Below are 14,606 nucleotides of genomic sequence, written 5' to 3'. Positions count from 1 at the left end.
TTCAAATAGCTTCCCTGGGCTCATTTTCTTTCTACATCTCCAAACATCTGGGTCTCTCTGTTAGCTCTGAACTCTCTCCCATTTTAAAAGATTCTGGTAAACTAATCAGGACCCACTTTATATGGGCAGAGTTACCTCTCAATCTGATCAAAAGGCCATGCCCACACATGGGTATGTCATGGAAGTAATCGAACCAACAGGTCACAACCACAATTGAGTGGGTCAATCTCCATGGAAACAATCTAATCAAGAGTTTCCACCCTAAACAAGTCTGGTCCTACAAGATTGGATCAGGATTAAACATGGCTTTCCTAGGGTCCAGAGAGTGGAATGTGCTGGTTTGAAGCTGTTATGTACCCCAGAAAAGCCATGTCCTTTTTCCTGATCCAGTCTTGTGGGGACAGCCATGTTTCTTTCAATCCTGACTCAGTATTGTGTGGTGGAAACTTTGATGAGATTACTTCTGTGGAGATGTGACACACCCAGTTGTGGGTGTGGCCTTTTGATTAGATGGTGAAGTACCGCGGTTGGGGAGCAGTGGAGGAAGGAAGCTGGTAGGTGTGCGGCCTCAGTGATCTGGCCTGCACACTTTCCTTCTCTTATTGTTCTGGCTTAAACTGATCCAGGTTGAAATCCAGCAACCATTTGGATAAGGATCAAAATTGCAGACTCTGGGAGGGATAAGGGAGGGCAGTATATTGGTTTGCCCCACTGGCAAACCAGTGGCATCATCAGTGATTTTACTTAGAGTGGCAGGTGGTGTTAGCTGCTGACAGAGGGAACATCCAATGTGCCACCCATCATCCCATTTGGTCCCCAGGTATCAAGGAAGCATTATCCCCATGCTCCAGATGAAGAAACTGAAGCACACACTGTTGGTCTCTGGAAGCTGTGTGAGTCCAAAGCCCTCGTCCCTCCCCACCTCAGTGTACCATGATTCCTCTCAAGAGGGATAATAATAAAACTCCTGAAGAAATGTATTATTTTATGCATTGTTAGACTTTGGGGTTAGGGTCAAGATCAGGGCTGTCCAATAGACCTTCCTGCAATGATAGAAATGTTCTAGATCTGCTCTGTTCAATGTGGTATCCATTAGCCATTTGAAAGTATTGAACCCTTGAAATGTGGCTAGTGTGACTGAAGGATGGCATTTTCAATCTTACTTACTTTTAATTAACTTACATTTAAATTTAAATAGTCACTTGTGGCTAGTGGCTACCATGTTGGGCAGTGCAGACAAGAATCAACGTTGGCTGAGCACATTCTGGGTAAATGTGCTGTGTAGGCTGGCTGGCCAGAGATGTCTCCCTGTGTTAGCATGGTTTTCACAGAAAAATTGGCATCAAATTCTAAACAGCCTGATTTCCAGCCAATTTGTTCTGGAATTGGGGACCGCCTGCACTGCCACCACTCTGATGAGCATTGACAGTTTTCAGCTTTGCATTTGAGAGACAAATGAATTTTCCAGCCCCAGAATAGACAGAGGAAATTCTTCCCCTCTGGAGAAGAAAAGAAGGTAAACGTGGAGAGGACCCAAGGGAACTTAGTGGTGGAACCATTAAATGTTTACTCTCCTTGTACTCCTCCTTGCACTTGCCTGTGATCCTTCTGGGGATTTAAGAATGCAGGCTGGATTGGATTCCCAGCTGGAGTGTAGAGCAGAGTACAAACATCCAGGAATATGTCTGTCCTCCCAGCACCTGGAGTGGATCCTGGGAGGGGAGTCAGCTGCATGGGACTTTGGTGCGATGCATCCTGGGTTTAAACCTGGCCCTGACGCTTACAAGCTCTGTGACCTTTGAGAGGTTACTTCACCTCTCTGAGCTTCAGTCCCTCCAACTGTAGAATGGGGTTAATGTCAGTACCTAATTCATGGGACTTTTGTAAGGGTTAAACAGAATGACACACATTTAGTACAGTGTCTTGCTAGTAGTCACATCTAGCAGATCTTTGCTGTTTGTCAGATCAGCATAGCCTTTTATCTTTGGTGCAGGGCTCCATTCACCAGTAGTTCCTCACTGTTAGAACTCCCCGTATACTTTTGGGAGCTTTGTAAGAATTTGCTCCCAAATCCTGGGAAAGGATGTCTGTTTTCTCATCTCATCTCTCCATCTCTGGATATTTATGGTACTGGATAGAAAGGAGCTGCTTTGATTTCTTGGAATAGTTTCCATAAAAGTTTGCTGTTGGGGGAGGCAGGAAATGGATGGAGAGAGTGTGAGACTTGGCATTGGAAAGCCTGGGTATGAGTCCTACTTGCCGGCTGTGAGGCCCACCTTCCCCCATTCTGTAAACACCCTGCCTCAGTTTCCTCACTTTTGAAATGGGGATGGACTGTTAGTCAAATGAGATAATACATTCTAGTGTGCCTGGCCCTCTGCCTGTACGTGGAGGATGCTCTGTAAAGGTCAGTTGAATCTGAGCACTTAATTCCTTTCTTTTTTAGCTTAGATGTTCAAATTCACAAGCTGGAAACAGCTCTGGGGCCCTTGACACTGGGGCTCAGAGCTGGAAGCTGTCCAGAGGCATTCTTCAGAGTTTAGGTTGTTAAAAGCAGCAGACCCTGTCTTCCCTGGTCACGGCTGTTCCTCTACCAGGGGGCCTTATTTAGACGACTGGAGCAAAGCTTCCAAAAAGGATGGACTGGAGGCTGAGCTGAAGTTGCACTGTGTAAGCAAAGTCAGGGAGAACCAAATCCCAGCTCTCATGAGGTGAGAGGCTGTCGGCTGCATGCTGCCTTGAGAAGGACGGCTTTGGGCTCTAACGGTTGGCTCCACAGTTCCCCTGAAAATTTCTCCCCAACTCCTAACTCCTGAGGCCACCTCTGCAGGGTAGGGTGGGGTCAGGGAGGCAGCTCCTAGGCCGAGGGAAGCCTTCTTTGCAGAAAGAAGGCTGAAGCAGGAAACATCAGGCAGAAGTGACAACTTGCAGAAGACATGGAGAGAATAGCATACCATAGAGGCAACAATGCTGGGGCTCCTGCAGGTCTCCACCTGACTTGAAGATTACAGGGGATCCCAAACTGAGCCTCAGATGGGGGTGATGGGAAGAAAAGTCCTTAGCCTCAAGCTAGGCAGGTCAGAGTTCAAGTTTGGCCACTTTCTTCCATGTTACCTAGGTTCCATAGCTTCGGTCAAGCTCAAGGTACACATCAGTAAAATGGGCACTAAAGGTGCAGCACTTAGTGTTAGGGTGAACTGAAAGGCAATCACAGAGTTCCTTCCTCCCCATGCCATCTTATAATGAATAAGTTGTCATCTGCTCACCCACCGAATTTTGTTAATTGCAGAAGTCCATATGGGCCAACCCCTATTGCTTTGACAAAGTGCCGCATGCCTGGAGGTTGAGGAGAGACAGAAGGTGGTGTCATGGTGGTGATGGGGATGGTGTTTCCATGACAACCCCTGAGACCCAAGTTCTGCCTCCTAGAAGACCTGGTGTCTTGGAGAGTGACTGCCTTACCTTCATTAAAGAGAAGGGATTGAGAGTGGGGTCTATGGTGGTGCTCAATGACCAGCTGGATGGCTGCCCTATCACTTACTCCCTGTGTGACCGTGGGCACGTCCTCACTCGTGTGAGCCATGCCTCCTGATCTGGAAGACAGAGGCAAGGATAATACCTGCCCTTCTTGTAGAAAGGTGGTGGGTATGAAATGCGATGGTAAGCAGGGACCATTGTCATTTTCCATTCTCCTGTCCTGTCCTGTTCTGATCTCCCCTTTCCACGTAGACACCTCCTCTCCCTTCCCCACCCCATGCTGATTCTGCCCAGTAGCACTTCAGTTCCTAGCTGCCTGTGAGCCCAGGTTTTTGGAGGCAGCACCTTGTTTCCCTAGAGAAGCCAAGGCTTTTGGGAGGATCTGTGGCCACGGTTCTTGGCTAAAGTTTAGCACATCCCCCCTTACCATCTGCACACCCCTGCTGCCAGGCTGGACCAGAAAGGCTTCTCTCAGCTGTGTACATTTGGGATGAATTAATAGAGGAACCACCCTTCTTTGGACATCTGTGTTTTGCCTGACTCCGCTAGGCTTTCTCATTTAATGCTCACCCCTATCCTATGAAGAAGGTATTAACATACCCATTTTGCAGACTGTTTTCAACTGAGTGTCAGAAAGCTTAATTAATTTGCCCTTGGTTACCTGGTTTATAAATGGTGGTACAGGGATTCAAGTCCAGAACTGTATGATTCTGAATCCCTTCCTTTCCCTACAAAGGGTACTTTGTTTGGAGGAAAAGTGTTGATTTTTCTTTCCTGAGTTTATAGTTGTCTGGGCTGGGTAGCAGCTATGAGGAGGGAAAGACTGTATTCCCCTGCCCCTTTTCTTCCCTTCCCTTCTCACCTTCCTTGAAGAAGGCACCCAGCCGTATCTGAGGCTGCTGTTTCTTCATGGATTTTTAATAAGGATGATGAATGGACCCGGAAAGTAAGATAAGAAAAAGCAAATGGTATTCGGGTTGTGCATTGTCCTAGTAAAATGTACTGCAGGTCTTAAGTGAATTTTTTGTTAAAATACCATAATGGGAAGAAAGATTAAATAAAATGGGTTTTCTTTCACAGAAGTGTCACTAGTGGCCTCTGCAGGACAGGACCCTCAGGCAGCTGAGCTGTAAACTTCGTCAACTCTCTGTGGCAGAGCTGTGGCATGTTAGGACAACATTTTTCTCCCAGCAAGAAGGCTAGAGGGGGGATTCCCCAGGAAAGACCTGGCAGGAATCTCAGTAGTACTGCTCCCTGGAGATCAGATTGAGTCTGGGAATCTAAGAAAATGGGCCTGTTTGGCACTGATAAGGGGAGTAGACAAGCAGGGCTGCCAACAGCTGTTTGGGTGGGGTCAGTGCCCGGGACAGGGAGCTGGTCTCCATTTCGTGGACCACCACCCTGGCATGGAGCCAGGGACAGCCTGCAGGGAGAGAGAACTGTGTTGTAGGGCAGAGCGAATTCCAGCTGAATTCCCTGCTCTTCTGTAGGGGGCTTCTCCCATAGGCAGCATCCAGAGGGCTTACACTGGTCCGATGTCCCCAGGAAGACCTGCCTGTTCCAGGCCTTAGACCCAGTGACTCATTGGTGAGTGGCCTTCCAGATGGAGGTTATTTTTCTTCCTGAACTTGCCTCAAGCTTGTGTCTCTGTTGTGATTTGAAAAGATCATGTCCCAACAAATTCTGTTCCTCTCTTCTCAACTCCTCTCCACTCTCCTCCCCTCTCTTCCTACCTTTATGAAACTCCCTAACAAGGGATATAAATACACAATTACAGTGTGACACAAACAACACACAAATATATTATATGCTCCTCTTCTAAATCCCACTGCCGCCCCTGCAGATATACAGCCAGGTAACAGAGGCAGCCAGAGGAGGGCTTGAGAGTGGGAGGGTGGTCAGAGAAGACTTTTTGAAGGTGATTTTTGGGCTGAATTTTCAAAGGATGAATTAGCGTTTACTAGGCAAACAGACAAATCTCCAAATGAACACTCCTACCAGACCCCATTCCTACCATATTAATGTACATTAACTCATTTAATCCTCATAACAGCTCTGTGAAGGATGTCTTCTTAGTATCACCTCCACTTTTCGAATGAGAAAGTGATGGCACAAGGAGGCTAAGTCATGGGCCTGAGATGGTGCAGTCGAGTGAGTGGTTGAGCTGGAATTCAGAGCCTCATGGGCTCTAGAGCAAGGCAGAGAGGGGATGTTTCAGACACAGTTAGAAGTGGCACTGCCCTTGATCGTGAGACACGTAGGTGGCAGCTTCAGCAACCATTCCTTCCACAATGCACGCGTTGCTTTCTCCTCGGAAATAAGTCTCATCGAACCAGACTCACCACCCTCTTTGACGCAGTGGAGTGGGCAGGAATCGTCGCCGCCTTCCCTCTGTCTCCAGTAGGAAACACTTCATGCTTTCCTGGCAAGAGAAGTGGGTAAAACCAGCAGCTTTTCAGAAGAGGAGAGCCTCAGCCCAGCTCTCTGGTTGTTGGGGCTGGGGGCCAGGAAACTATGAGTCTGGGCTGCACTTTCCATCTCTGATGTTTGTGGAGCAGGGTGGGAAATGCTTTGCCACTTCAGGCACGATGCAAGTCCATTCCTGCCCACGGCTCTCCCCGGGCCTAGGGCCCACAAGGGCTCTGCGGGCACAGATGCAGTCTCATCCTGCTTGGCACCTTGGCCATATGTGATGCTCAAAGGCTGGTGCATTTGAAAGAATTCAACAGTAGGACTTAGCCATTCTTTTTAACATTTCTTTTTCTAAAGAAAATCGAGGGTCCTGTTGCATGTCCCAAGGTACCATCTTTTCTCTATTTTAACATTTCATCAGTTGTAAGACTCATCGATTTAATGACATTCAGAGGCAAAAAGTAAAAAAGAAACACTGCCACATTAAAAGTACACATCGATTGTAAGATGTATCACCATTTCAGAAACGCTGAAAGGTAAGAAAAGAAATGAGCACTGTAGAATCCAGGAAATATGATATTTTTGGAACGTTTTGTGGCAGGGTGAGGTTGCTTGTTTCGGGAGGACAGGGCGCTGGCTGCACTGGTGAGGGAGGGGTGGTGAGCCTGGGTGTCTGTCCACCCCTGCCTCTGCAGACTTCGGTTTCAATCTGCCAGTCTCACTTTGGGGACTTTTCAAACAGCTCAAAAATACTCACAGATGAATTCATTCTTCAATCAAATTTGACAAATAATTGGCTTCCACTTCTAACTGGGGAAATGCTAAACTCAGTGGTCACCCAACGTGTGTGAGTCAGTGGTCATACAAAGACCAGCTGTGACCATCAGGACCCTTTGAACATTGTCTTGGTGGCTGGGTGCTAATTAGAGCCAGTCCTGTGGCCTGAAGCATCTTGTCGCAGGGGTCAAAGGAGCTGGACTCCAACCTGGGCATTGCTTTGCCTCTCTGGGTCCCAGACTCCCCTTCTGTGTAGTGAGGATACAAAATACGGCATCAGAATAGCAGCTAACAGTTACTGAGTGCTGGCTGTGTGCCCCATGTTGTTCTCACAAGGGGTAGCTTGTTTCATCCTTACGACAACCCAGTGAGGTACAGTAATTATTCCCACCCCACCGCCTTTTTTTTTCTAAGATGAGGAAATGGAGGTTCAGGGCATTAAGTAAATTTCCCAAAGTCACAAAGCTAGTAAGTGGCAGAGAATCTCTGGCTCTAGGGTCCATGCTGTTAACCATGAGGGTATTGTATGAGAGCAAAAATTAACACAGTTTTAAAAACCAATAGAACCTTTTTTTCAAATGAAATCTAATGCAGAGCTCTACAAATAAAACAGACAAAAATGGCAGACTTTCTGGTTAGAGAAGAGTGAGGATCAGAGGTTCTACTGTTGGAAGGGATCTGGAGGCCCCTCTGGGGGATGCTGGGATTCCTTGGTACAGCCTGAAAGCTGTCAGGCTGGGCAATCTCTGAAGGCCTTCCAGGGCCATTGTTCTGGGATTGTCTGGGGTAGAAGCAGCGTCTGGCACCAAGACCGCGCCGAGGCCCTCTTCTGACTAATATTCTTGAAAAATTTGTTCAATATTTGCTGAGGGCAGAGAGAAGTGAACTTACTAGTAACAAAATCTGTACACTGTTTTCTTGATGTTCTTTAGGCTACCCCATGCACTGAATATAACATTTGAACTTACAGGGGATTGTAGTTTACTGTGCATTTATCTGCCATTCATAACTGGATGCGATCTAGTCACTCACATCCACTAAAGATCATAGTAGCTTACACTGACACATCATAAAATGTTTGTTCCCCGCAAATGTGTTCTGCTTTATTCCTTTCAGAATTTCAGTTGACTGCTGCTGCCAACTTCAGGCTGCTGGCAGCTGGCACCACGCAAGGTTGGTGTCATAGCTGTTTTGGTATAGGACAACTTCCACGTGCAAATCACAAAAGTACTCAACAGAGATAATAAGCTAGAGCCAGTGAGGAGTCTGATTTTTACATTTAGATGTTCTACTAAAGGCACTGTCTTACGCAACAAGGGAGACTGACTCACCTTTCCCCTGTTAGGCAAATCTCATAATTCCCTTGGAAACCTGAGTTACCTGGTTCCATGCTGCTATTTTTGGAGTCCCGTTAGATGGCAATCCAGGCAACTCAGGGCTGCCGTGCATGGAACTCAGGGGTTTTATAAACTACTGTGTGAATGGCATCCCCTGCGATTGTACCGTGTCACCCTGCATGGCCCTATGAGATGGCCTAGGTGGCTGGTTCTTCAACCAAACAGTGGGATCTTATCTTTGCTCCTTCCATTAACCTCAACTGCACAATTGCAGGAACTCTGAATACATCTCTGCCTCCACCTCACTGTGTGCCCTTGAGCAGCTTATTTCCATTTACTACTCTGGGCCTCTGTTTTCTCCTTTAAACTAACGTGTTAAGGTGGTGTGGTCTCTTTGATCCCCTCAGCTCTATGTGATTGATTTACTTTCACCTGGAACTCAGCACTGACAGTATGTTGATTTTTGCTGTTGATTTATGCCTGATATAAGTAATGAACAGGAAGAAAATGAAAAAAGCAGACCAGATTAATGTATAAATGGCATTAGGGCTATGTGGTACCTGGTGCTCAAACCATCCCTGGTGTCATCCTCCTAGAATCTCTCATGGGTGCCACCACACAGATGTGTAGTCTAGAATCTCCTCCTTTACTCTCTTTGGAGACTGGAGCTGTGGGCTGCTTGATGACAGTCTTTCAGCTTCTCTTGTGTTCTCCAGGACGCATTAGAGAACCACTGATATGGGCCTGGACATTCACTCACAAGTGCCCTGAATCCATGTAGGGCAGGAGATGTGCCTCATTTAGGTGGCCAAGTACTGTCTTACACATTCTTTGGGTTCCTGTTCATTCATCCAACAGATAGTAAGTGAGAACCTTCTGTGCACCAGTCGTGCAAACACTAGAGATACACTATGAATGGGAGTGTCAACTGAGCTTTTGTTTCACTGGTAGTCATAGACTATAAAGATATATAATGAAATGCCAAGTAGCAATAAGTGCCGTGAAAGAGAAGAAGAGTGAGGGGAGGTGGAGGAGGGAAGCACATGGTCTAAAAATAGGTCAGGGAAGGAAGTCTCAACCTTGCTGGTGGTTTTCAGTGCCTGGCAGTGGATTAGAATCTGGACGATGAGTTTGACAATCTAATGGCTGTCACCTCCTGGCACAAGTGTGGGACAGCCAAACCTGTGCCTGTACCTTGGGGAGCCCTGGCCTCCTGACATTGAATAGGGCTCCTGCTCTGTCCCAGGTGCCACTGTCATTAGCTGGGGCTAAGGCAGGATCTGTTATAAACACTACTGTCATAATGGAAATTACCCTAGATGAGACTGTCTAGTGCTTTCAAGCCTTTTAAAGCCCAGAAAAGCAGCGTGGTGAGGAGGAAAGAGACTGGCTCCTGGTGACAAATTGGCATGGCTACATGACCTTTTGCAAGTAATTTAGCTTCCCTGAGCTTCAGTCTTCCCTCCAGAAATAGTACCTTATGATTCTATTGTGAAGATCCAGTGAAATAGAATTGCATCACTAAGTGATGTTTACCGATTTTAGATAGATTCCATTTGCTTTTAAATAAAGACCCTCATGAGGCAACCACATTTTGTTGTTGAGGGAAGGTTTCAACCTTTCCTTGGCACATAGTGGGCACTCAATAAGTGTTCGTGGACAGGTAGAGCAACCGTAGCAAATGACTGCTTGTCTTTGGAACTGCTCAGCATCGCCCATGCGTCTGGTTATGCCAGAGAAAGTATATGTTCTCTTCTCCTGCACCAAAAGTGTCCTCTCCCCTCCTCTTCCTTGTAGGGCATCAGGGCCTCTGGGAGGGTCTGTTTGAATGTGCTCAGAGGTGTAGAAGCTGCTGCTGAATGTCTTTGTCAGTCATGGGACTAAAATCTGTTGGAAATTACAGGGTGCAGGGAACTACCTTGCAGAGAATAATTGGATTTCCCCCAAACAAATAGAGCACGTTTAAGTCAAAACCCAGAGTGCGGGCGAGTTTCATCCCAGGAGGTACACACTTGCTGGCACAAGCCCACTCTCAGGTTGATGCTGTCACAGTCTGACTCTGTGACTGCAGACTCTGCACTGGAGCATGTATTAAGCTCCAGTGTTGGCAAGGTAAGAATGCTGCATGTTTATACCATGTCAGGAAAATGCTTGCCTGAGATCTCTGATGCTAGAGGCCCCTGAATTGAGGGAGTGGCCAGGTCCTTGGCATCTTGGTTGGCATGAATGGTGGTGGTGGTGATGGGCAGAGGTGGCAGGGGTAATTGGTCACTCTGCCCTTTGCATTTCCCTGGTGGCCCCCGTTCACCCAGCCAGGGCTCCCCCCAGGGATCCTTAGCAGGGCTCATCATTCAGAACCCTTAGTTTGAATATGATGGTTCCATTTCTTAGCCTGTTGACTCTCAGTTTCCGCATCTGTAAAATGGGAAGGATGAATACACTTCACTGGGTTTCTTGTAGGATCCAACGATGTGATGATTTCTCAGAGCCTAAGAAGGTGCCTGGGAGAATAGATGGAGTATTGTTCATTTCCTGATCAACCCCCACTGGTTGCCCTTCCACCCTGCTCCTTCCAGGCTGGGGACTATGGGCTCAGAGAGAAATTATCAGCAGTAGGGCCCAGTAGGCCTCGAATGTGGCTATGCTTTCTTCTCCCTTAACACTTTGCTTATATAGGGTGTCTAGGAGATAGACGATGTGTATAAAGATAAGCTTTTCAAGGAACCAACCACCCTGCTCGTGAGAGAGCAGCAGTTTCCAAAGTATGTTCCACGGAACACAAGCGCCATGGCAGACTCCGTGAAATACAGTTGTATGGACAAATGCATTTGAAAATCCCTTTGGGGGTTAACCTAAATGTATCAACCACACAATAGGCTCTAAGACACCTTACAGTAGGAAAACTTGGGTAGCTTCCAGGGTGTCCCAAATGAGTTTGATCATAGCAGATAACACTTGCGTACAGCCCCAGATTATGTCTTTTGTGGAAGACACTTTGAAAACACTCCAGACAAATGATAGGTTCCATGAAATTTTCAGACCAAGGTGTCCCTGGGGCCACCCATGCCTTCCACTCCTCACTAATAACCCACATCTCCCTGTGTCCCACATCTCCCGTGGTCATCGAACTTCCACCAGAACCCAGCTGCTCTTCAGAAAGAAATAGGGCAGCGGAGGTGGCAGTGAGGGCAGCCTATGGGGCTATGTTGGGGCCAAGGAGAGGAAGTCAACTGGGAAGATACCTAAGGAAGGCCGCAGGGCAGCAGTGGCAACTGCTGGGGAGGCCACCACCCACAGCGCCAGGGTCAGTGCCATCACAGCAAGTACACAGGTGCTTACAGTTGGGGTATTATCTAAGCAAGAGATTAACCTGAGCTGAGTTGGGGAGAAGCAGCAGCTGCGTCAGCCCAGGGTGTGATGGCCCGGGAGGAAGTGCTGCTCACCAGAAAATTGATTCCACTGGCCTGAAACCGGAAAATCCTTTTGTAGTTATGAAATGCTGAGTGGGAGGCAACAGTGAAGAGAGGGATGGTAATCAATGTATAATTACCAAAGTATCGGGCAGGCAGAGCCGGGAAGCGACTTGTGTCTTGTGCAGCAAATTCTCCAGTGCCTGTGCATTTTCTAGGAGTTAAATGGATTTAGAGATGTGCCCATGCATTTTCTAGGAGCTAAATGGATTTCTGGGCCACATTTGCCGACTGGCAATCAGGGATGTGGCAGGAGACCTTGGCACCCAGCAGCGAACTATTGCAGCTCAGCAGAAAGTGAAACTTAAGAGAGGAAGGGTGCTTACAAGGAGTGAGGAGGGGGCAGCTGGCTAGGGATGCCTCCTGTTGGGCTGGGAAATGCTGGGGTGGTGGTGGGAGTTTGGTCTTCATTAGTCCCCTCCCCATTTCTCCATTCTGCTAAGGGGCTCCCTTCGGGCCTTCACATTTCATTCCTCCCAAAGGCATTTCCTGCCCCTGAACTGTCCATCCTGTCCCCACTGAGCAGAGGCGGGACTCAAATCTCAGATTCCTTCTGGGCTGTGGGGTTTGGGGAAGCAAAGGCAAAGGGGGAGTGGTTGAGGGGCTGACGCCTTCCAGGCACTGGGACAAGGCAGGGGCTGCGGAGGTGGGCTTCAGAGGAGCAGCCCAGCTGCTTGGCAGTTTCTTGATTCCAGTAATGGCTCACCCTGTGTGTTCAGCCGGGGAGGCAGATGTACATAATGCCAGCCAGAAATCTAGACAGCTGGCAGGAAGGTCAGCTCAGGGCCACAGTGTCTGAGGGTGGGAAGAGGCATGGTAAAGAAAGGGCATGTAGGCAGAACTTTGGAGTGCACCAGAATCAACCACAGGGCTTTTCAGAACATCAACTGAGTTTCTAGTTTATTGGGTGTAGGATGAACCCAGAATTTGCGTATCTAATAGGTTCCCAGGTGATGCTGATGATATGGCTCAAGACTAATAAAATACAAGCTGGCAAAGCCCAGGGCTGTGACTGGAGGCTGAGCCCAGGGACCCTGGAGTTGTCCTGTACTTTGGGATTGCCAGTGAGGGTCACAGCAGCCTGTCTGCCCTGGGAAGCTGTGGTTCCTGGAAAATTCCTGGAATGGCTCAGGAATGTGGGTGGGGCATCAGCGGCCTTGGCTGTGAGGAGTTAGTTGGGGGCAGAAGCTTGGGATGAGGTGAGGCTTGTACTGACTTTTTTTTTCACATGTCTTTTTTTTTGTATTGGCTTTTAATAAAGGAAGCTCTAAGTGTCCCTGGCCCAGGCTTACAGATCATGGGGAAGTTAGAATGTTCTATCTAGCCTCTGGTCAAATGCAGGTTCATTAAATCAGGGTGAGGGGTCTCTGGTAATTTCTCTGCCCTTAGCTGGGTCCCATCTCCCTCCAACTCTGTCCACAATAAGCCCCCTCCTCCTGAGCCCTTCCTGCAAGCCAAGTTCTGCAGGCTGGGCCCAAAAATGCTTCCCAAGTATGAGGCTCACCAAGGTTACTCGAAGTTGCACAGCTGTTAGGGCCAGGACGTGAACACAAGGGTGCCCCATTGTTCATTCACCCACCAGTCATTTTTTCACATCTCCTCTCTGGGATGGATTAAACCAGGGCCTGCACTCCAGGAGCTCATAGTCTCTTTTAGAAGATGAAAACATAGGCCCATGCTTCTAGTACAACCTGATGAGTGCTGCCGTGGAACTATGGGGGCCTGACAGGGAATCACGAACATTCTCAGGGGTCCTGGAGTCCTTGCCACTGTCTGGCGCTGGCGGCCGAGCCTGATGGGCACCTACCACCCTCATGCAACGTCACTGCCCAGACTCCCTGACCAGAGGGCAGGGGCCTGATTTTCTGCCTCCTGGGAGAAGACACGAGTCTCCAGATTTCCCCCTTTTTATCTTTTCAGTGAATGTGTTTGAAAATCTATCATTTCTTTAAAAAAAAAAAATTCTTATAGAAGCCCAGGAAACGAGCCGTCACCTGGCCGGCTTTCTCAACAGCTGTAACCACCAACCCTTCAAGGCCTTCAGCCTGCTTTGTCCTCACCAGGGGAGGCTCCCTCTTAACGGCAGCTTCCTCAAGGGCACGGCACCTTCTATTTTACATTTCGAGGAAGCTTAAAGAGGTCCCAGTTCCTGGAAATTTCGAGGCTTTGGAAATCCATTTCTGCTTGATGGCTGCAGGTCTAGAAGCTTTCATTGTGGAGAAAGGCGTGGGGTTTACGAGGACAGACTGAAGCAGTGGTCGGTCCGTCACCGGCTTCCCTTTTTACTTCGGGTTGGCATGAAGAACTCTTCGTTCCCTGAAAGATCTGTGGTGCTAAGAAAAAAAATCAGGTGAGTCCCACGTACAAATAGGCAGCAACTTTATTCAGTTTACTTTTCCTTAGAGAGAAATACATAATGCTGAGATGACCCACTTAAAAAAAAAGTTTATTTTTCTTTCTTTAAATAAAATGAACTCATTTTAAAGCATTTGGAAAATATTTTCGGTGTATCTTCCTTCAGGCTTTCTGCTTTGTTTTGTTTTTAAGTGCAGAGATTTTTTTTTTTTTTTTAATGTACGATTTGGATCACTCACTACCCTCAGCCCCCGAAGAGGTTAAATCCTCCATTATAAATCCTCACTGTACAATGCAGCCTCCATAGCGCATATCCTAATAACAGCTAAGACTATGTTAGTACAACTAACTGCTGACTGTCTAGCTCCTCCTCTGGACCTGCACGGTCCAAGACTATAGCTGTTAGCCATGTGTGGACATTTAAATTTAAATTAAGTCAAATAAAATAAAATTAAAAATCAATTCTTTGGTTGCAATAGCTACATTTCAAGGGGCTAGTGACCAGTGGCCTCCACATTGGACAGCACCAATATAGTGTATTTATATCATTTCAGAAAGTTCCAGTGGACAGCGCTGCTCTAGACTGCACCCTCCATAAGGGCAGTGACTCATCTGTCTTGTCACGAAGCCTCCTGTGCACCTAGACTCCAAGGATCTAGTGAAACTTTAGACGTGTTTTACTTTAAGGTTGAAGTCCCATTAGAGAGAGGGACAGGTGACCAGGAGAGAAAAGGCAGGTGAGGACGAAAGCAAGTGGATGGCTTCCACAAGAGTTGTT

At 47.6% G+C, this 14,606-nt stretch overlaps 1 protein-coding gene across 6 annotated transcripts in view; it reads left to right on the top strand.

Moving 5' to 3' along the window:
* The window catches only part of GALNT18 (polypeptide N-acetylgalactosaminyltransferase 18), a 390,932-nt gene that overhangs the window by 49,814 nt on the left and 326,512 nt on the right, over nucleotides 1–14,606 (top strand). The gene's annotated exons all lie outside the window — the stretch shown is intronic.

Source organism: Tamandua tetradactyla, chromosome 8 (genome assembly GCF_023851605.1).
Source record: "Tamandua tetradactyla isolate mTamTet1 chromosome 8, mTamTet1.pri, whole genome shotgun sequence".
Classification (NCBI taxonomy): domain Eukaryota; kingdom Metazoa; phylum Chordata; class Mammalia; order Pilosa; family Myrmecophagidae; genus Tamandua; species Tamandua tetradactyla.
This window is presented reverse-complemented; position numbering and strand designations above follow the sequence as displayed.